Genomic DNA, 20,032 nt, shown 5'->3' with positions numbered 1-20,032 from the left:
TTACCTCCTCACCACACCTCCTTCAGCTTCCTTTAGTGTATTTTCTTCCTTCTGTAGAATGTAAACTTATTGAGGGGTAGGAAATGTCTTTTGCCTTTCTTTGTTTCCCTAGTGTTTTCTTAGTTCTTTAAACACCAGAGGCATTTAATAAATCTTTATCTGACAAATTAAGAACAGTCAAAGAAGTAAAAAAATAATTCTTCTTAACAAATGATAAATTAAATATGTAAGGAATGACACAGAGTTCATTAAAAATCATTTAAAACAATAAATTCTGCAAAGTTGTGGGATATCCAATACAATTCAATAAACATTTATTGAGTTCTTAGTATGTGTCATGCACTGTGCTAAATATTGTGTATGCAATGAATAAAATTACAATGAATAAAAAATAATGAATAAAATTAAAAATGCTTTTCCTCAAGAAGGTTACAATCTAATGGAGATAATACACAAAAGGAGGCAGGAAATTAGGCAAAGGGGGAGATGAGGTGCTTCCTGGTTTGAGGACGTCTTATTGTAGAGTTGAAACCAGATAGAGCAACAGAAGCAGAGTGGAAGATATATAGTAAGGCTCCATAAAAGATCAGTATTTCTGCATATTACCAGAAAGAACTGATCAGAAGGAGATAGAAAAGTAATTTCATTAAAAATAAATTCAAAATATATAAGATGTTTAGGGATTTCAGCTTTTATATAGAGAATACCAGAGATTCCAGCTATTATGTAAAGAATTCACTATTTGACCAAAAAAGATGGGAAAATAATGTCTGTCTATCTACCTACCTACTTATCTATGTATAACTTCATAACATTCATTTTTTAAATTTAGAATTTTAAATTCAATCCTTCCCTCCACCCCCCCACCCATTGAGAAGGCAAGAAATATAATAACTACTATACATGTAAAGTCATGCAATCTGTGTTTCCAGTGAGCCAAGATGACAGAATAGAGGAAATAGACAAACTCTCCCAATAGTCTTTAACAACTTTAAAGAACTTTAAAATAATGCTTAAAATCAAATTCTTGAGTGGCAGAGTCAACAAAAAGTCAAAATGAGATATTTTTCTAGCCCAAGACAACTCAAGAAATCAGAAGGAGACATCTATGACACTGGTTGCAAACTAGCTTGGATCCCATGTGGAGGCAACACCTGCTGTGGGCCTTGAAGGTAGCAACAGCAGAAGCAGCAGCTTTAGGAAATCTCGTCAGAGATCTGGGGTTCTGGCAGCTGGTCAGAAACAGATTACAGGAGACTCCTGTGCTAGCACTGGGTACAGGACAGGGAGCCATTTGGCAAATCCATTGCCTATAACCATTTTTGAGTCATAGTTATAAGGCAGAGAGGACTATTTGCAATCACAAGGGTGTACAGGATCTGAGGAGCAGTATCTCTTTCAGTTATAAAGAATCAGAAGCAGTAACCACAGAGCAATAACCACAACTCTTTCCACTTCATACCACCCTGAAATCACTGAAAACTTCCAAACCCCTGAACTAGTTCTGAAAACATCAATGCAAAAAACCCCAAGACTAGAGACAATGCCCCTTCACTCCCACCTGGGAATAGAACCCAACTTTAACATAAAGTTCAAAGTTAAGAAATAGACTGAAAAAATGTGCAAAGAACAATAAAAAATAACATGACCATAAAAAGCTACTGCAGAAGATGACAAAAATGTCAAAACACCTACAAGCAAAAATTCAAAGAAAAAATGAATTGGGCATATTAATTGCTGGAAGATCTAAAAAATAATAATAAAATGAGAATGGTGAAGCAAATATTGGGAAAAGAAATGAGAGGTATGCAAGAATATTATGTAAAGACAATTAGCAGCTTGAGAAAAGAGGCACAAAAATTACTGAAGCAAATAACACCTTAAAAACCAGATTTGGTCAAATGGAAAAAGAGGCACAAAACTTCACTGATAAAAATATCTTCTTAACCCACATGTATAAAATATCTATAGCAGCTCTTTTTGTGGTGGCAAAGAATTGGAAATTGAGAGGATGCCCATCAACTGGGGAATGGCTGAACAAGTTGTGGTATATGAATGTAATGGAATACTATTGTGCTATAAGAAATGAGGAGCAGGAGGACTTCAGAAAAACTGGGAAAGACTTGTATGGACTGATGCTGAGTGAAGTGAGCGGAACCAGGAGAACATTGTACACAGTAACAGCCACATTGTGTGATGACTAAGGTTGATAGACTTAGCCCCTCTTAGCAATGCAAGGATCTAAGACATCTCCAAAAGTCTCATGATGGAAAACACTATAAACATCCAGAGAAAGAACTATGGAGTTTGAATGCAGATCGAAGCATACTAGTTGCTGTTTTTCTTTCTTCTGTTTTGTTCGGTTTTCTCTTTCTGGTGGTTCCTACTATTGGTTCTAGTTCTTCCTTACAACATCACTAATGTGGAAATATGTTTAATAAGAATGTATATGTATAGCCTATATCAGATTGAGCACCATCTTGGGGAGGGGGGGGATAGAAGGGGAGAAAAATGTAAAACTCAAAAGCTTATGGAAGTGATTATTGATAAATCAAAATAAATTAATAAAAAATAAAAGAAAAAAGGAAACAATCTCCTTAAAAAGCAGGAGTAGCAAAATAGAATGAAAAAAGGGACACAAAAGCTCACCAAAGAAAATAATTCCTTAAAAATTATAAACTAGTGAAAGTGATTTCTTGAGACATCAAGAAACAAGAAAAGAAAGTGAAAAGAATGAAGAAAATAGAAGAGAATATGAAATATCTCATCAAGAAAACAACTGACCTGGAAAATAATTCAGGGCATAATAATTTTTAGAATTATTGGACTGCCTGAAAGCCATAATAAAAGAAAGAGCCTAGACATATTTAAAGAAGTTATCAAAGAAAACTGCTCTGATATTGTAGAACCAGAGGATAAAATAGAAATGCAAATCATCTACCAATTACCTCCTGAAAGAGATCCCAAAATGAAAACTCCCAGGGATATTATAGCCAAATTCTAGGACTTCTATATCAAAGAAAAAATACTTCAAGCAGCTTGGAAGAAACAATCCAAATATCATGGAGCCACAGTTTAATTCACACAGGATTTAGCAGTTACTATGTTAAAGGAAAGGACGATATGGAATATGATATTCCAGGAGTCAAAGGAATTAGGATTATAGGAAGAATAATCTACCCAGCAAAATAAGTATAATCTTTTAGAGGAAATATGGATATTTAATGAGATAAAGGACTTTTAAGCATTCCTGATGAAAAAAGCAGAAATGAATCATAAATTTGACTTTTAAATACAAGGCACATGAGAAACATAAAAAGAGAAACATAAAAGAGAAAAATCATAAGGAAATCAATAAGATTAAGCTGTTTACATTCCTATATGGAAAGATGATACATGTAACTTCTAAGAACTTTATCATCATTAGGGCAGTTAGAAGGAGGTCATGTAGACAAGAGGGTACAAGTGTGGATTGAATATGTTGGGATGATCTAAAAGAAATGGATGAGTGAGAAAGAGGTATTTACTGCGTGAAGAAGGGAAGGAGAAGAAGAATGGGTGGAAATTATCTTACATAAAACAGGCATATAAGGAATAACTTTTAGAGTGGAAAGGAAAATAATGGGGAAGGGGCAAGGAATGCTTGAATCTCACTTTCATATAAATTGGTTCAAAGCGGGGAAAAATGTATATATCCAAACAAAATTGCATATGGAAATCTGTCTTACCCAACTAGGAAGAAAGAGGGGATAGGGATAAAAGGAAGGAGTATACTTTTATATTTTTCTTGCTTTTTTCAATGTGGCTAATATGCAAATATGTTTTATAATACTTCACACATATAATTGATATTATACTGCTTGCCTTCTCAAAGGGTGGGGAAAGGTGAGAGGGAAGAAGAGAATTTTGAACTCAATAAAAATGAATGTTAAAAGTAAATAAAATATAATTCTGTATTAGCCATGTTGTAAATTAAAATAATAAAAAAAGTGAAAAAAAATCCTTCAATCTGGACTTAGACTTAATCTGTTCTCTGTCTGAAAATAGATAATATTTTTCATCATTAGGTTTTTTTTTGAATTATCATGGATCATTGTATTGATCAGAGTAGCTATTGATCCTTATTACAAAATTGCTGTTATTGTATACAATATTTTACTTTGCATTGGTCCATATAAGTCTTCCCAGGTTTTTTTTGAACCATTCCCCTTGTCATTTTTTATATCACAATAGTATTCTATCACAATTATATAACACAACTTGTTCAGCCATTTCCTAACTGATGGGCATCCCTTTAATTTTCAATTCTTTGCCACCTCAAAAAGAGCTGCTATACGTTTTTTTTTGTGCATATAGATGTTTCCCTTTTTCTTTAATGTCTTTCAGATAAAGACCTAGTAGTGATATTGTGGGTCAAAGGGTATACACAGTTTTATAGTCCTTTGGGCAGAGTGCCAAATTGTTCTCCAGGACAGTTAAGGTGGTAACTAAGAGTTGTTCTAATTCTCCTTTCTCTAATTATTAGTGAATTAGAGCATTTTTTTATATGACTTTTAATGACTTTGATTTCTTATCTTGAAAACTGCCTGAGATCAGCTTTTGTTCCTATAAATTTGTCTCAGATCCTTACATATTTGAGAAATGAGGCCTTTATCAGAGAAACTTGCTATAATTCATACCTCTTCCCACTCCCCCTTTCCAAATTCTTCCTTTCCTTCTAATTTTGGTTGCATAGGTTTTGTTTGTGCAAAACCTTTTTAATTTAATATAATCAAAATTATCTATTTCGCCTTCTCTGATCCTTTCTATCGCTTGTTTGGTCATAAACTATTTTCTTTTGCATAGATATGACAGGTAATATTTTTTGCATTTTCCTCTATTTTGCTTATGATATTCTCCATTTTGTCCTTATCTTAGTATATAGTGTGAAATGTTATTTTATGCCTAGTTTCTGACAGGTGGCTTTGTAGTTCTTGCCTCCTTTCATATTTTTTTAATTGATTCCCTTAAAATTTTTTATCTTCTGTTCTCTCTGATGAATTGCTATTTTCCCTAGCTCTATAAAATAATTATTTGGTAGTTTGATTTGTATGAATTGAGTAATTAGATTAATTTATGTAAAACCATCATTTTTTATGTTGACTTGTTCTATCTATGGGAATTGATGGGAAAACATTATAGTAGTCTGGCAGAAGTTACATATAGATCAAGAACACAAACTGTGTATCAAGAAAACTTCCAAATAGGTGCATGGATAAGATAAAAGAGTGACACCAAAAACAAATTGGTGTAGTAAAGAAAAACTAAACATTCTTATTGATGGATAGGAGATGCGTTCATTACAAAACAAGGAGAATAGAAGATCACAAAAATGAAAAAAAATATTATATAGAATTAAGATTTTGTACAATAAATACAAACACAACTAATTTAAAAGGTAATGAGGTAACTGGGGAAATTTTTGCATCAAGTTTCTCAGAAAAAAGGCTATTTATACACAGGTATGTATGTGAATATATGTATATTTACATGTACATAGACACACAGAGATACCTAATTTTATTCTGCTTTGCTTTATTGTGCTTTGCAGATACAGTTTTTTTTGTGTGTGTGACAAACTGAAGGTTTGTGGCAACACTGCATTAAGAATGTCTACCCATGCCACTTTTCCAATAGCATGGGCTCACATCATATCTCTGTGTCACATTTTGTTTATTCTCACAAAATTTCAAACTTTTAAATTATTATTATATCTGGTATAGTGATCTGTGATCAGTGATCTTTGATGTTACTATTGTAATTGTTTTGGGGCATCACTAACCATGCCTATATAAGATGGTGAACTTAATCAACAAATATTGTGTGTGTTCTGAGTGCTCTACCTCCAGGCTGTTTCCTCTTCTGTCTCCCTCTCCTCTGGTCTCTCTATTCCCTGAAACACAATAGTATTGAAGAATATTATATAAATTTAGTTGATGAAGCAGTGACAGGGTTTGAGAGGATTGACTCCATTTTTGAAAGAAGTTCTACGGTGGGTAAAATGCTATCAAACACCATTACATGCTACAGAGAAATCTTTTGTGAAGAGTCAATTGATGTGGCAAACTGCATTATCATTTTATTTTTTCTAATAGTTAAGCAATAAGCATGTATATATATATAATATATAATATACATATACATATATATCCCCCCAAATACATATTAAAACCTTTTAAACATTTTTTAAAGTTTTGTGTTCCAAATTCTATCCTTCCCCCCTCCTCTCCCCCATCCCTTAGAAGTTAAGCAATCATATACATGGGCAGTCATATAAAACATTTCCATATTAGTCATTTTGTACAAGAAGGCTCAAAGAAAAGAAAAAAGAATGAAAAAGAAAGTGAAAAATAGGCTTCAGTCTGTATTCAAATAATATCAGTTCTATAGTCCTTTGATATTGTCTTGGATCATTGTATTTCTCAGAATAGCTAAGTCATTTACAATTATTCATTAAATAATATTACTGTTACTGTGTACAGCATTCTCCTTGTTTGGTTCACTTCACTTTGCACCAGTTCATGTAAGTTTTTCCAGGTTTTCCCGAAATCATTTGGCTTGCCATTTCTTATAGCACAATAATATTTCATTACAATCATATACCACAGCTCATTTAGCCATTTTCCAATTGATGGGCATCCTTTTGATTTACAATTCTTAGTCACCACAAAAAGAGCTGCTATAAATATTTTTGTACAAATATGTCCTTTTCCTTTTTTGTTTTTTGGATTTCTTTGGGATATAGATGTAGCAGTGGTATTCCTAGATCAAAGGGTATGCGCAGTTGTTTTATTTTAGGAAATTGCCACAGCAACCTCTACCTTTAGTAACCACCACCCTGATCAGTCAGCAGTCATCAACATTGAGACAAGGCCCTCCATCAGCAAGAAGATTACAACTTGCTGAAGACTCAGATAATGTTTAGCATTGTTTAGCAATAAACTATTTTTAATTACAGTATATACATTTTTAGACATAATATTATTACATGCTTAAGAGGCTACAATATGGTATAAACATAACTTTTATATGCACTAGAAAACCAAAAAATTGTGTGATGTTTTATTGCAATATTTGCCTTATTGTGGTGGTCTGGAATCAAACCTGAAATATCTCTGAGGTATGCCTGTGTGTGACTGCATGTATGTATGTATGTATGTATGTATGTATGCATGTATATATCATCTCTAGATATAGATCTGTATATTCATATAGCTGTACATCTATATCTATATCAATATACATGTACATATAAACAAAACACACATATACAAATATATATGTACAGACATATATTAATACATGCATATACATACATATATGCATATATAATATATATGGAATTGATTTGAATTTATTAGAATAGAAGCTATTCCTCAATTCATAAATGATCAAAGGATATGGACAGATAGTTTTCAGAAGAATAAATCCAAGCTATTATTTGATATATTATAGAAACACAAAGCAATTCTGAGGTTCCACTACACAGCCATCAGAGTAGCTAAGTTGACAAAAACAGGAAACAACAATGTTGAAGTAGTTTGGGGCAAATAGACCCATGAGTTCACTATTAGTGGAGCTGTGAATTGGTAGTCAAAAATCAATTTGGAATTTGTTACACAGTGTCATTAAAGTGTGCATAACCTTTGACCCAGCAGTACCACAACTAGACCTATGTGCCAAAGAGATCAAAGAGAGAGGAAAAGTGCCTAGTACCTAAATATACAAAGATATTTATAGCAGCTGTTTTTATAATAGTAAGAACTGGAAACTTTGGGAGTGGCCATCAGTTGGTGAATGGCTGAACTAATTATGGCATATAAATAAAATGGAATGGTATATGAAATGATAAAGGGAATGGTTTTAGAGAAACATCAGAAGACTTGTAGGAACTGATGCAGAGTGAAATGAGCAGAAATAAAAGAACAATGTCTCCAATAACAACAACAAAAAATATAAAAGACTTAACATCTTTTTCCTCAATGTCCAACTATGATTTCAGGGGACTGATGAGGAAGCATGATACCTTCTTATGATGATGGAGTCAGGGTGCAGAATGAAAGATATATTTTGCAAATGCAAATTCAGGGGTTTGATTTGCTTAGTTATACATAAGTGCTACAAGGGTTTTAGAGTTCCTATTGTTCCTTTTGTTTTCAATTGCAAGAAGCTGAGTGAGGAAAAAAATGACTTGCATATTGGAAAAAAAATTGAAAACACATAGAAGGGAGCAGAAGAAAGCAAAGGCAAGAATGACAGTTTTGCAATTTAAATGAGCAATTTGTTATGCACTTATAAAATCAAAAGTTATAAAATGTAGATTTATAATTTTATATTCAATTCTCTACATATATACATACATATATATGTATATATACATACACACATATATACACATACATATACACACACACCTACAAACATGCATATATATATACATATATGGAAATTCTCTTTTTGGAGTTTAAGTTCAGATTAAAAACTCTTTTAATGGGAAGAAGGTATATTGAACAAATTATTTTGGAGAGCTTGATGTCAATCTCTACACAATTCTGAAATTGATTATTCAATGGATGGTTTATGAGCACTGACAAAGATAGCCAGAATGAGTTTACTGAAAATAAATCATGCCTGACTAAACACATTTTATTTTTTGACAGATTGGAGCTGCATGATGCTATAGACCTATTTTCAGCTAGCCATTTCACAAAGTCTATCACAATATACTGGTGGACAAGTTGCAAAAATAGGGACTTGATGAATCCAACCAGGTAGATTCATAGCTATTTGAAAAACTGTTCCCAAAGCGCCTTGATTAATCAATCAGTGTCATCTTGGACAGCTCTCTCTTGTGCTATGTTAAAGAGCTCTGTATTTGATCTTTATCTTTTCATTTAATCCAGCAACAAATATTTTAAGCACCTACTATGTATCAGGTATTGTGTTAAGTGCTGGAAGTACAAGAAGCAGAATGAAAAATCTCTTCTGTCAAAGTACTTTCTATCGGAGGAAAAAAACCCAAACATATGCACAAATGTAAGGGTATACAACCTACATACAGAGTAAATAAAAGTTAATTTGCATTTGGGGTATTAGAAAAGGCTGAGCTTTGAAGGAATCTAGGAACTTTAGAAAGTGAAGGTAAAGAGAAAGGTCATTCTACTCCAGGCATGTAGTATAATTGAAAGTTGTATGTGAGAAACAGAAAGAAGACCAGTTTGGTTAGACAATAGATTATGTGGACAGTAATAAAAAATGGAAGGATAGATTCCAGCTAGATGATAGAGGGTTTAAAATATTAAAGAGAATGTTTCTATTTATCCTAAAGGTATTTGGAAGTCCCTATATGTCATTGAGCAGATGAATGACAAGGTCAGATCAGTTCTTTAGGAATACCATTTTGTCAGTCTTAAAGACAGGTGGGGTAAGAGAGCAGCTTGACACAGAGACCAAATAGGAGACTATTGCAATAGCCTAGATGAAAGATAATGAGGACCTGATGTAAGTTAGTGTTCATGTGAGTGAAGAGAAGGTAACAGATGCAAAAGAGATGTTGTGGAGGCAGAATCTACAAGACTTAGAAACCGTTTACACACACACACACATACATCTAATGAGGGAGAGTAAGGAGTTGAGGATGACACACATACACACATGTATATATGCATACAGACATCCATATATATGTATACATATATGCGCACACACACACACACAGACAGAGATAGAGATAGAGAGACAGAGACAGAGAGAGACAGAGACAAAGGCAGAGACAGATAGATAGACACACACACATACAAAGGAGTTGAGGATGACTCCAAGTTTGTGAACCTGGGTGATTAAGTTATAAAACAAAGCAAAAGAGAAAAAAAATAACTTGAAAAGCATGACATAGCATAGTGCCTGGCACATAGTAGGCACTTAATACATGTTTATTGACTTCCTGACAATCTTCCTACTCATTTTGCCTTCTTCACTTCATTTTCTTATCAACCTCATCATAAACAGCGGAAGTTGCACTATTCAAATATCACATTAACACACTTTATTGATTGCTAGGAGTCACTGTGTCTGAGCCAACTGACCAAGTCTGATTCATTTCTGTTTTACAGAGGTACCAGCTTCTGTTGTGTCTTCTTGGATAACCTTCTACTTTTCCCCCTCTGCCTTTCATAGTAGAGGCATGTGATGATTCTCTGTCTGATCCTTAACATCTTCTAAATAACTTCTTCAGTATCTCTGGGTTGGTGAATTAGCAATGTATTTTATTCATGAAGTCAGATTATTTTACTAAAGAAGCAAAATAACTTGTAGTTCACTAGTTACATTTCATACATATAAAATAAGCAGAATTTATTCACGTAGCTGGTTGAATGTCTGTTGTGCTGATTATTTACTATATTGAAAAATGTTAAAGATAAAATCTGAGATCCCAAGGGCATCATTTAAACTAAAGAAAGCCCTACTTTTCAGATACTGTTAGCAAAAGCTTCCCAGAAATGAAATGTAAGCTGTTAGATTCTGAATGGGAGGTGCATTTTTTTTTGCTTTTATTTTTTAATTTTTAAATAGTGTTTTTTTCCCAATTACATGTCAAAACAATTTTTAGCATTCATTTTTACAAGATTTTGAGTTTCACATTTTTCTCTCTCCCTCCCTCTCCTTCCCTCTTCCAAAAATGGTAAGCAATTTGATATAGGTTATGCATGTATTATCATATAAAAAATATTTCCATATTAGTCACAGTTGTGAAAGAAGAAACAGATCAGAAGAAAAAAAATACAAAAAAGAATAAAGTAAGTGAAAAAAGCATGCTTTGATCTGCTTTCAGAGACCATCAGTTCTTCATCTGGATGTGCATAGCATTTTCCTTCCTGAGTCCTTGTACTGGTCTTGGATCATTGTGTTGCTGAGAAGAGCTGAATCATTCATAATTGACCGTCACACGATGTTATTGATACTATATACAATGTTTTCCTGGTTTTGCTCATTTTGTGAGCTTTGCATCAGTTTGTAATTCTTTCCTGGTTTTTCTGAAATCTGCCTGTTCATCAGTTCTTGTTGTACAGTAGTATTACAATTATATTCACATACCACAATCTTATGTTTAATTTTTCTTTATAATTAAAGGTCCTTCTCTGGATTACTCATGGAATTTATTGTTAGCCACTGAAATTGTTAAATTTGAAATTTTATATCTTGGATTCTGAAGTACAGTTTTTTGTTTTTCTCCCCAGTCACCCCACCTCAGGCAATCTCTGAATTTTCTCAATCCCTGATTTCCCCTCCCAGCCTCATATTCAGAAGTTCTAAGCAATTTTCTTGTATTATATCCTGAATTTTGGCATTCAAGCATTTTTTGATTTATCATGTCCTTTTAGGATAACAATGACCATTAAGTTGTTTCTAAATATCCTGTCTTTTAGGTCAATCACTTTGGCTTGTATAATGTATATGTGTTTTTTAAATGCCTCTGCTTTTTCCCTGCTATATTTTCTTCCTTTTCAGGATGTTAGTGTTTCACTTATGTTAATCTTGTATTACTTCTTTTGAGAAAACTCCCATTTTGGATTCATTTTTGTTCTTAATGTTCTTTGAATTGTTAATTTATGTATTGAGGTTCTATCTGAAATATATTCATTCCTAACTTGCTATTTTATGGATTCTATTTCTCTTTTCAACTGTTCTGTGGTATCTTGTTGGAGTTCTTTGTTCTCTTGGGAGTCCATGAGATACTGTTTTTCAGCAAGCATTTGTTCATTTTCCTTTATCTTGTAGTATTTGTTAAAGGAACTTTGTATGCTCTTTGAACATTTATTCATATTCTTTTCTTTGCTGTTTGAGTTTCTTTCTCTTGATTTATTTGCTTGTGCTCTGGGATTTTAAAGATTTTTGCCTTCATATCTTTGGTGCTTCAGCAGTTTTGTTTTGCTTGTTTCTTCCTCAGCATCATCATTCACTTTCTGACTCCTTCCCTTTTTCTGGTAGGTATACCAATCTGTGCTGACAGATTCTGGCAATGCAGGATTCAATGATCTAGGTCTCCTCTTTGAGTACTCACTGAGGTAAAAGGATAGCTCAAAGCTGGATTTAAATTCATTTTCTTTCACTGGTGTGGTCAGACATTCTAGCTCCTCTGTCTCAGTTCTGTCTTTGGTTCTCTTTTGGATCTCTCCCCCTTAGTTCTCTGGACTCAATCAAAATCTGTCACTTCTCATATGGAGGGTCAAAATGGGGAAGACATTCTGAATATATTCTCTATAACTCTTGGGGGTTCCAAACCTAGGATCAGGCCCAGTAAGATAGTGGAAATTTTAAATGCCACTCTACTTCCTCAGGTGTATGTGGACAGTGCTTGTGCTTCTGGCTTCTCTTGGCATTGCTTCTTCCCCTGCAGAGATTATGCTAGAATCCTCCACCACTGTCCACATTATTTCATTTGAAGACCAGTCTAACCAGGTTTAGTGGCAACTGGATGGCACAGAGAAGAGAGCCCTGACCTTGGATTGGAGGAGCCCTGAGTTTGAATTCTCCCTCAGATATGTACTGCCTGGCCTTTAAATTCTCAGCTTCAGTTTCTTCATCTGTAAAATGGAAACAGTAACTATATTGCAGGGTTGTTGTGCAGATCAAATAAGATAATTTAGGTAAAGTGTCTTATAAACATTAAAATATTCTGTAAATGTTATTTACTATTGGAAAAACTCAGCACCACATAGGACATGGGGCACCAACTGGCTATTTTTCAAGTATGCACATTCCAATGAATGGAGGCAATGAAGGCAATCCATTAAGTCATCGAGAGTATATAATATGTGTCAAGGGAGGGAGAACCCACACTAAATCAGCACATGCTTGAAGAATAGAAATGAAATATTATTATATTTTCCTCTTTAAAAGTGGGCATTTTAGAAAAAGGAGAGTGCTTATGCAATAAGCAGTCAATCATAAATCAAAATTATTAATTATGCTTGAAGAAGTCAGTATCTAATGATTAAAATAATGTTTGGACAATTTTCCCTATAATGTTTAATAACAACATAGAACCTAGAAAAATCACTAAATCACTGAAAACTTTTCAAGTGGTATTCATGTAAATCTGATTAAACCCATATATTTACACAGATTCTAACTTCAAGAGCATTCCTATTGTATTAGTCATGAAACAAGGAGAATAAGAATCAAGAAGGAAAACTTTATGATCTGATTAGATTTATTAATATGGAAGTTGACATCATATGAAAGTGCTTTTAATGGTATAATTTATTCACAGCAATATGCAAATATGTTTATAATGGGTACATAAGGGGAAGAAGGAAAGAGGGAAATAGTTCTACAGGTGCCTCAGTGGAAGGAAAGGAAAGAATGAAGTATATGTTTCCGTATTAAAAAGTCAAGGAAGAATATGACAGAGGAAAACTGAAAACTATCTTGCAGTATCACTTTGCCCTGATCTATGAAATAGTCAGGTTATCTTGGGTTTCTTTAATTCCATAAAAATGATTTTTTTCAGGGCTTAGGTCAATAATTGAGACCCAATACCTATTCAGAACCAGAAATAGTAGGCTTAGTGGCATTCTAATTGATAGCTCTTCCCCATGAGTGTCACATGCCTGAAAAATGAAAACTGTACAACTTCCAAAGCTCATACAAGTTAACTAGATAATTACTAAAGAGACAACATTGTATATTGGTAAGAGCAAATTCATTAACTCTCTGAAATTCATTGGTAAATTGAGGGTTTTGGATTGATTTCAGAATCATTGATGTTCCCTGAGCCTTAGCTGTGTACTATAATTAGAATATTGATGTTCAAAAGGTGAGATTGTATAATGGCAACTTTATTAACATGGCACATTGGAAAGAGTTGTGGGTTTGGATTTTGAAGTCAGAGAAGATAGGATTCAATCCTAATTCTATCACTTACTAATTGTATGGCAGTTGGCAAGTTATATGCTATATCTGGGCCTTTGGGTTCCTCATATGTAAAATAAAGAGATTTTTTTGAAGAGATAATCTCCAAGGCCTCTCCCCTACATACAAACTCATACCCAGCCAGCAAGTTCATGATCTTATGACAGCATTACTCATTTTTCAGAGTAAATTGCTTTTAAACAAGTTAGAGCTAATATATCCATACATAGTCTTTACCTCATTCTAAACATTCTTCTAATTTGATACTTGGCAGCACTCAGTCACATGATTCTGACATGACTCTAAAATCAGAAACCCATTGTTTTCTGTCAGTTAAGCTATAGACAGTTATAGTTGTATGTGGGTGTAAGTGTGTGATTTTATTTAGTACAGACCACTTCTACCTTTTTCTGACTCTCTTCTTAGCAAATGTATTTCTGATATACAGGGATGAGGTTTTTGAGTCTTCTGAGAATCTGTGGTCTCTAATTTATTCACCCCAGACTATATTTTTCAACATTTATTTGTAGTCCTCTCTCTCCCTTTGCCCACCTACAGAGGGAGAAGCTGAATGGCACATTGCCTAAAATTTTGGATTTGAAGTCAGAAAAACCTTATTTCTCATCTTTGATGTTTAACTAGCGATGTGACCTCACAAAATATATTTTGATTTAAATATTGTTAAGTGGCCACTGTGTGCCAGGCATTTGTCTAAGAACTGGGCATACAAAAAAAGGCGAAGATACTGTCCCTGCTACTTAGGACCTCATATTTTATTAGGGGATATATAACATATAAGCAATTATTTACATTCCAAATATGTTCAGTGTAAAAGGGTAGTAATCATGGAAAGATTTACATGAAATAATGAAGAGCCAGATGAGCAGAATTGAGAGAACATTTTGTATACAGTAACAACAATATTTGTTGTTTTAAGAAACACTTTGAGTGAATAAATCATTTTGACTATTATAAATACCCAGATTAACTGGAAAGGAAATATGAAGAAAGACACTATTTACATCCAGAGAAGGAACCGATAAATGGAAGTATATATTGGATAATTTTATATGTGTGTGTGTGCTTATTTGTTTCTTTATTTTTTCCAGCCAAAAACAAGGTTTATTAAAGATCCTCCATATTAGCCAGACTCTTAGGGAATCTGAGCATCTGTGAGCTATTGGCTAGATTGTAAAAATCTGAGCAGTAGCTAGATTATAAGAATCCAAGCAGTGGCTAGATTATAAGAATCTGAGCATTTTAATGGAGACAAGATGGACCTTATATACAGAAAGACTTTGTGAGGGATCTAGAAGTGGCCAAGAAGTCTATGAGGTAATAGAACTCCAGGGACCTGGACCACATGGCCTGGCAAAGGGAGAATGGAGCCTAGCTAGGATTAAGGGTAGAAAGTGGCCAGGGGCCATTGGGAGGTAAGACAATGGAGGGCTAGGCTAGGTTGAAGGTAACAGAGAATTGGGAAATTGGGTGTGGCTACAATGTAAGGCCAGTTGATGGGATTATAGCTTCAGGCAAATGCCAGAGATTTGGTCATAAGGGAAAGTCCAGGATTTTTCCTTTCTGGGGTCCAGATCCCAACCCCATCATTCATCCCTCAAACAAACGGGACTCAAATTCTTTTTGGGGTAAGGGGCAAAGGTTCCTTCTTGCTGGCAAGGGGTGTAGACCTGTCCTAGGGGGTTGACTGGAACCGAGCACAGGCTGCATCCAGGGAATGATGGGGGGGTGCATTGGCTGGTACCCGCTGTTTGCTATCAACTGTAGGTGAATGGCCTGTAGTCTGGAAGACGTAAATCTGACAGAAAGACTGCAGGACCCAAATGACAGGATAAAACATCCTTAGCTCTGTTTGGATTCAGATAACTCAGTTTTCCAACCATGAAGTATCAAATCCACCTCATAGCCAGACTGAGGAATAGCCAGGTGCTTTCCTTTTCAAAGGAACATAATGGGGAAACTGAGTCAGGAGAATCCTATCTTAGACTGAGGTTAAAACTGTCATCTCAGCTTTTGCCAATGCTGACTTCCCACCAGTATCACATTCTCTGAGTAGCTTGTGGCATTTCTCTCAGATGGTGGATTATTGATTATCAATGGATTATGATCCATCAGACAACTCAAAATAAAATCCTATGAGCTTTTATCTCAAACAGCAAGTTTCATTAATCACAGCTTAGGAAAATCTTTTCCAGGATTTACATCTCAAACTTAAATTTGTCCTGGTGTAAAAAGCCAATCATTAAAGATTTCTATACACTTGCAAATTCTCAGCAAGGCATACATAACCCAAACAAGCTTTTTGGCTAGTTTACACATTAAAACAATAACCAACAATAGCCAAATTATTTTAGCGATAACCAAATTATGAAAAGTTGCTTGACATAACTGATACAAAAAAGTCAATTTGAAACTTGAAACAAACCCATTATCTAATCAGGTGACTTCAGTTTCATTAAATGCACTTCCAAATTACTTTACACAGACAATCAACATCTCATCATTAACAGTTAAAAATACAAATTGAAAAGAGTGTGCTTACCCAAGTTCGGAGGCCAGCTTCATTACCTTCAGCAGGATGTGCTGAACCTGGGTGATGCTTCCAGGAAAAGGTTGCCCCTGGACACAAGGCCATTGCCAGTGGGACCCAGACTGTAGCTGCTGCCCCTCCCCACTCCTTACTTTCCCAGGTGGGGGAGGGTGAAATCAAAGGTGAAGGGTAAAGGGTGAAACTCTCTTCTCCTATGAGAGGGATTAACATACCTTCTTGACTCAAAGGAAGGGAGTGGGAGAAAGGAGTGACCAGGGATGTAAGGAGGAGTTTCAAAACTCCATAATGATCAATCACAAAACCTCCAAAATCTGCCAAGATATTTTTAGCTATTCTAACTTTTCCCTGTAACCTTCATGAAGGAGAATTCAGGGGTGTAGAGGGAAGGAAGGAAGTAAGCCTCTGGGAACCATATGATAAGGTCTAGAGGTTAGGGGTGCTGGAATCCCAAAATCACGACATGCGGGTCCTGCCTGAAAGAATTTGACCCAAACCTTCTTTCAGCCATAAACAAGGTTTATTAAAGATCTTCCATGGTAGCCAGACTCTTAAGGAATCTGAGCATCTGTGAGCTATTGGCTAGATTGTAAAAATCTGAGCAGTGGCTTGATTATAAGAATCTGAGCAGCGGCTAGATTTTAAGAATCTAAGACTTTGGCTAAATTATAAGAATTTGAGCCCGCTTATTTGTTTCTAATGGCAGCCATCTCTAGGGTGGGGAGGGAGAAGGAACAAAAAAGAAAAAGAAAGAAAAAAAAAGAAATTCACATGATAATTATTGTATATTTAAAAGGAATTACAAGTCATACATATTTGCAGTTTCATGTGCAATTATCTTTTTATTTACAATGTTATAGAAATTATTGTATCTATTCCATAAACTTAAAATAAAGTAATTTTTTAAAAAGAAAGAAAACATTAGCAGTGAAAGATTAAGGGGTGGTGGTGGCAAAGACCTCTTGCAAAAGGTAAAATTTGAAGAGATAATTCAGGGAAGTCAAGAGAAGCAGGTAAGGAGGGAGGAGGGAGAGCATTTTGGGAATGGTGAACAGAAATGAGAACAATGAATAGAAGTAAAAAGAGGCAAATTAGGCAGAATGTAAAAAAAAAACAAAAACAAAAAAACAACACAACAATGACTATTTTCTAACAGTTTTAGCTATCCAATTGTAGGATGGATTTTCCCTGAAGCATTGGTTTTCCTCTCTTAGAAGTCAACAAGTAAAGGTTAAATGGCTAGATCACTGCTTGCCATGTATATTACAGAGAACATTCTTTTTCAGGTATGAGTTGTATTAAGTGTACTCTGTAGTCCCTTTTAACTCAGAATTTCTGTGATAATTTGGTTAGATGATCTCTAAGGTCTTTTCTAATGTTAAATTCTTTCACTTGTGTGGGATTTCATTCCCAATTATATCTTCTAAAATACGTTTCCTAGCTATCACCATAGACCTTAAGACTGAACACAAGGCTTTAATGAAGAGTAGTTTGTCATGGATCATGAAGGAGATTCTTAGCTTAAGACAGCCCCATTACTATTATTGGAGGAGCAAAATTTGCCTTCTTTTCTGAAGTAGTTAAATTGAATTGCAACCACATAATATCAAGAGTTGACAAAGAATCACTTTCATTGATGCTTTATTGTTACACTATATGGGGTCAGACTAATGTGTAAACACTACCAGTTTGCTAAGATGGCATCATCCACATGGAAGATGCAAAGAGCTTGGAGGAAATGGAGCATGCATAAGCATTATGTGTAAGGAATAACCTTTTTTTCATTGGCTGCATAGCTGAAAATGTTGGCATCTTTAAAACCTGACTGACTCATCAATGGAGGGGGTTTTTGTAGCATTTCCCTGCATGCTGAAAATTCCTCCTTCACTCACAGCAGGTAAGATCAATACATAAAGAGGAAAGGGCTTTGAGGGTAGCCTTTTTCTGTCTGTGCTCTGCACTTTATCTATGTAGCCCTGGAAAATTAGCCTAAATCTTTGAATTTTTTTATTAACTTTCTCCCCAACCTATTCTAGGTGAAGGTATCAAGTATGTCCTGGTATTAAGGGTCATGCAAATCTGGGGGTCCAGAAATCTGGGCTTTATTTTGTAGTCAGCCCCAAAATAACTTCCTGAGGAACAAAAGTCCAGGATGTCAGTCCTGAAGAAACCAACCCAGCAGATTTAGGAACTGAAATTGGTGGCACTAATGGTTTATGAGAACCAGGGGTCCAGGATTAGTGGGAATAATGCTCACAGTTTGGCTCAGTTACCAGAAAGTATTAAATTAGATTAATGTAATATAGAGGGCAGCTACGTGGTGCATTAGATACAGGGCTGATCTTGGAGTCAGGAAGACCTGAGTTCAAAACTGGCCTCAGGCACTAGCTGTATGAGCCTGAGCAAGTCACTTAATCCTGTTTGTCTCACTTTCATCATCTGTAAAATGAGCTGGAGAAGGAAATGGTAAAGCACTTCAGTGTATTTGCCACCAAAATCCCAAATGGGGCCATGGAGAGTCAGACATAATTGAAAGACTGAACAACAATAAAAGAGTGAATGAGGAGGAATGATATTTAATCATCCTGGAAAGACGTGCTTTATCTAGATTGTGAGGGGCTGAAAGTTCCAGATGAGGCATTTGTGTTTAATTCTAGAGGCTCTAGAGGATAAATGAAGGTTTTTGAGGAGGTGACATGATCAGCCCTGTCCTTCAGGAATATCAGTCTGGTATGTGTGGAACATGGATGGGTAGGGAAAAGGCTGGATGCAGGGAAATTAAGGAGGAGGCTCTTGTAATCATCAAGGATAGAGGAGAGATGATGGCTTGAACTAGGGTAATCAGAATAGGACTTGAAATAAGGGATCAGATGGGAGAAATGTTGTGGAGATAGATTTGAACAGACTTAGAAACTGATTGAATAGGAACCTTGAATGAAAGTAAAGAATTGAGGATGATTCCTAGTTTGCAAACCTAGTAAGATGATACCCTCAGCAGAAAGAAGGAAGTTAGAAAGGTTCAGAGGGAAAGTTTTAAATTGGTTTTAGATTTTCTGAGTTTGAGACGTATGTGAAACATTCAGGTAGTTGTCTAGCGGGTAATTGTTGTTGGAGGACTGGAGCTCAGAAGGAAGATGGGGTCAGATACAGAGATTTGAAAATCATCTTCATATCAATGGATAATTACAATAATGGGGGAGGGTGGGTAGGTGGAACAGTGGATAGATTATTGAGCCTGGAGTCAGGAAGACCTGAGCTCAAATCTGACCTCAGATACTAATTAGCTGTGTGACCCAGGGCAAGTCACTTAATCCTCTTTGCCTCAGTTTCCTCATCTGTAAACCGAGTTGGAGAAGGAAATAACAAACCCCTCCAGTATCTTTGCCAAGAAAACACCAAATGGGGTCACAGAGAGTAGGACACAAATGAAATGACTGAACAGCAGTGTGATATATAATTGTCATCAACTATTATCTTAGCCTGTATTTTAACCATCTTGGAATGCCTTCCTAT

This window comes from Vombatus ursinus, unplaced genomic scaffold (assembly GCF_900497805.2).
Source record: "Vombatus ursinus unplaced genomic scaffold, bare-nosed wombat genome assembly UNPS02014841.1, whole genome shotgun sequence".
Lineage (NCBI taxonomy): Eukaryota > Metazoa > Chordata > Mammalia > Diprotodontia > Vombatidae > Vombatus > Vombatus ursinus.
Note: the sequence above shows the minus strand (reverse complement) of the source record.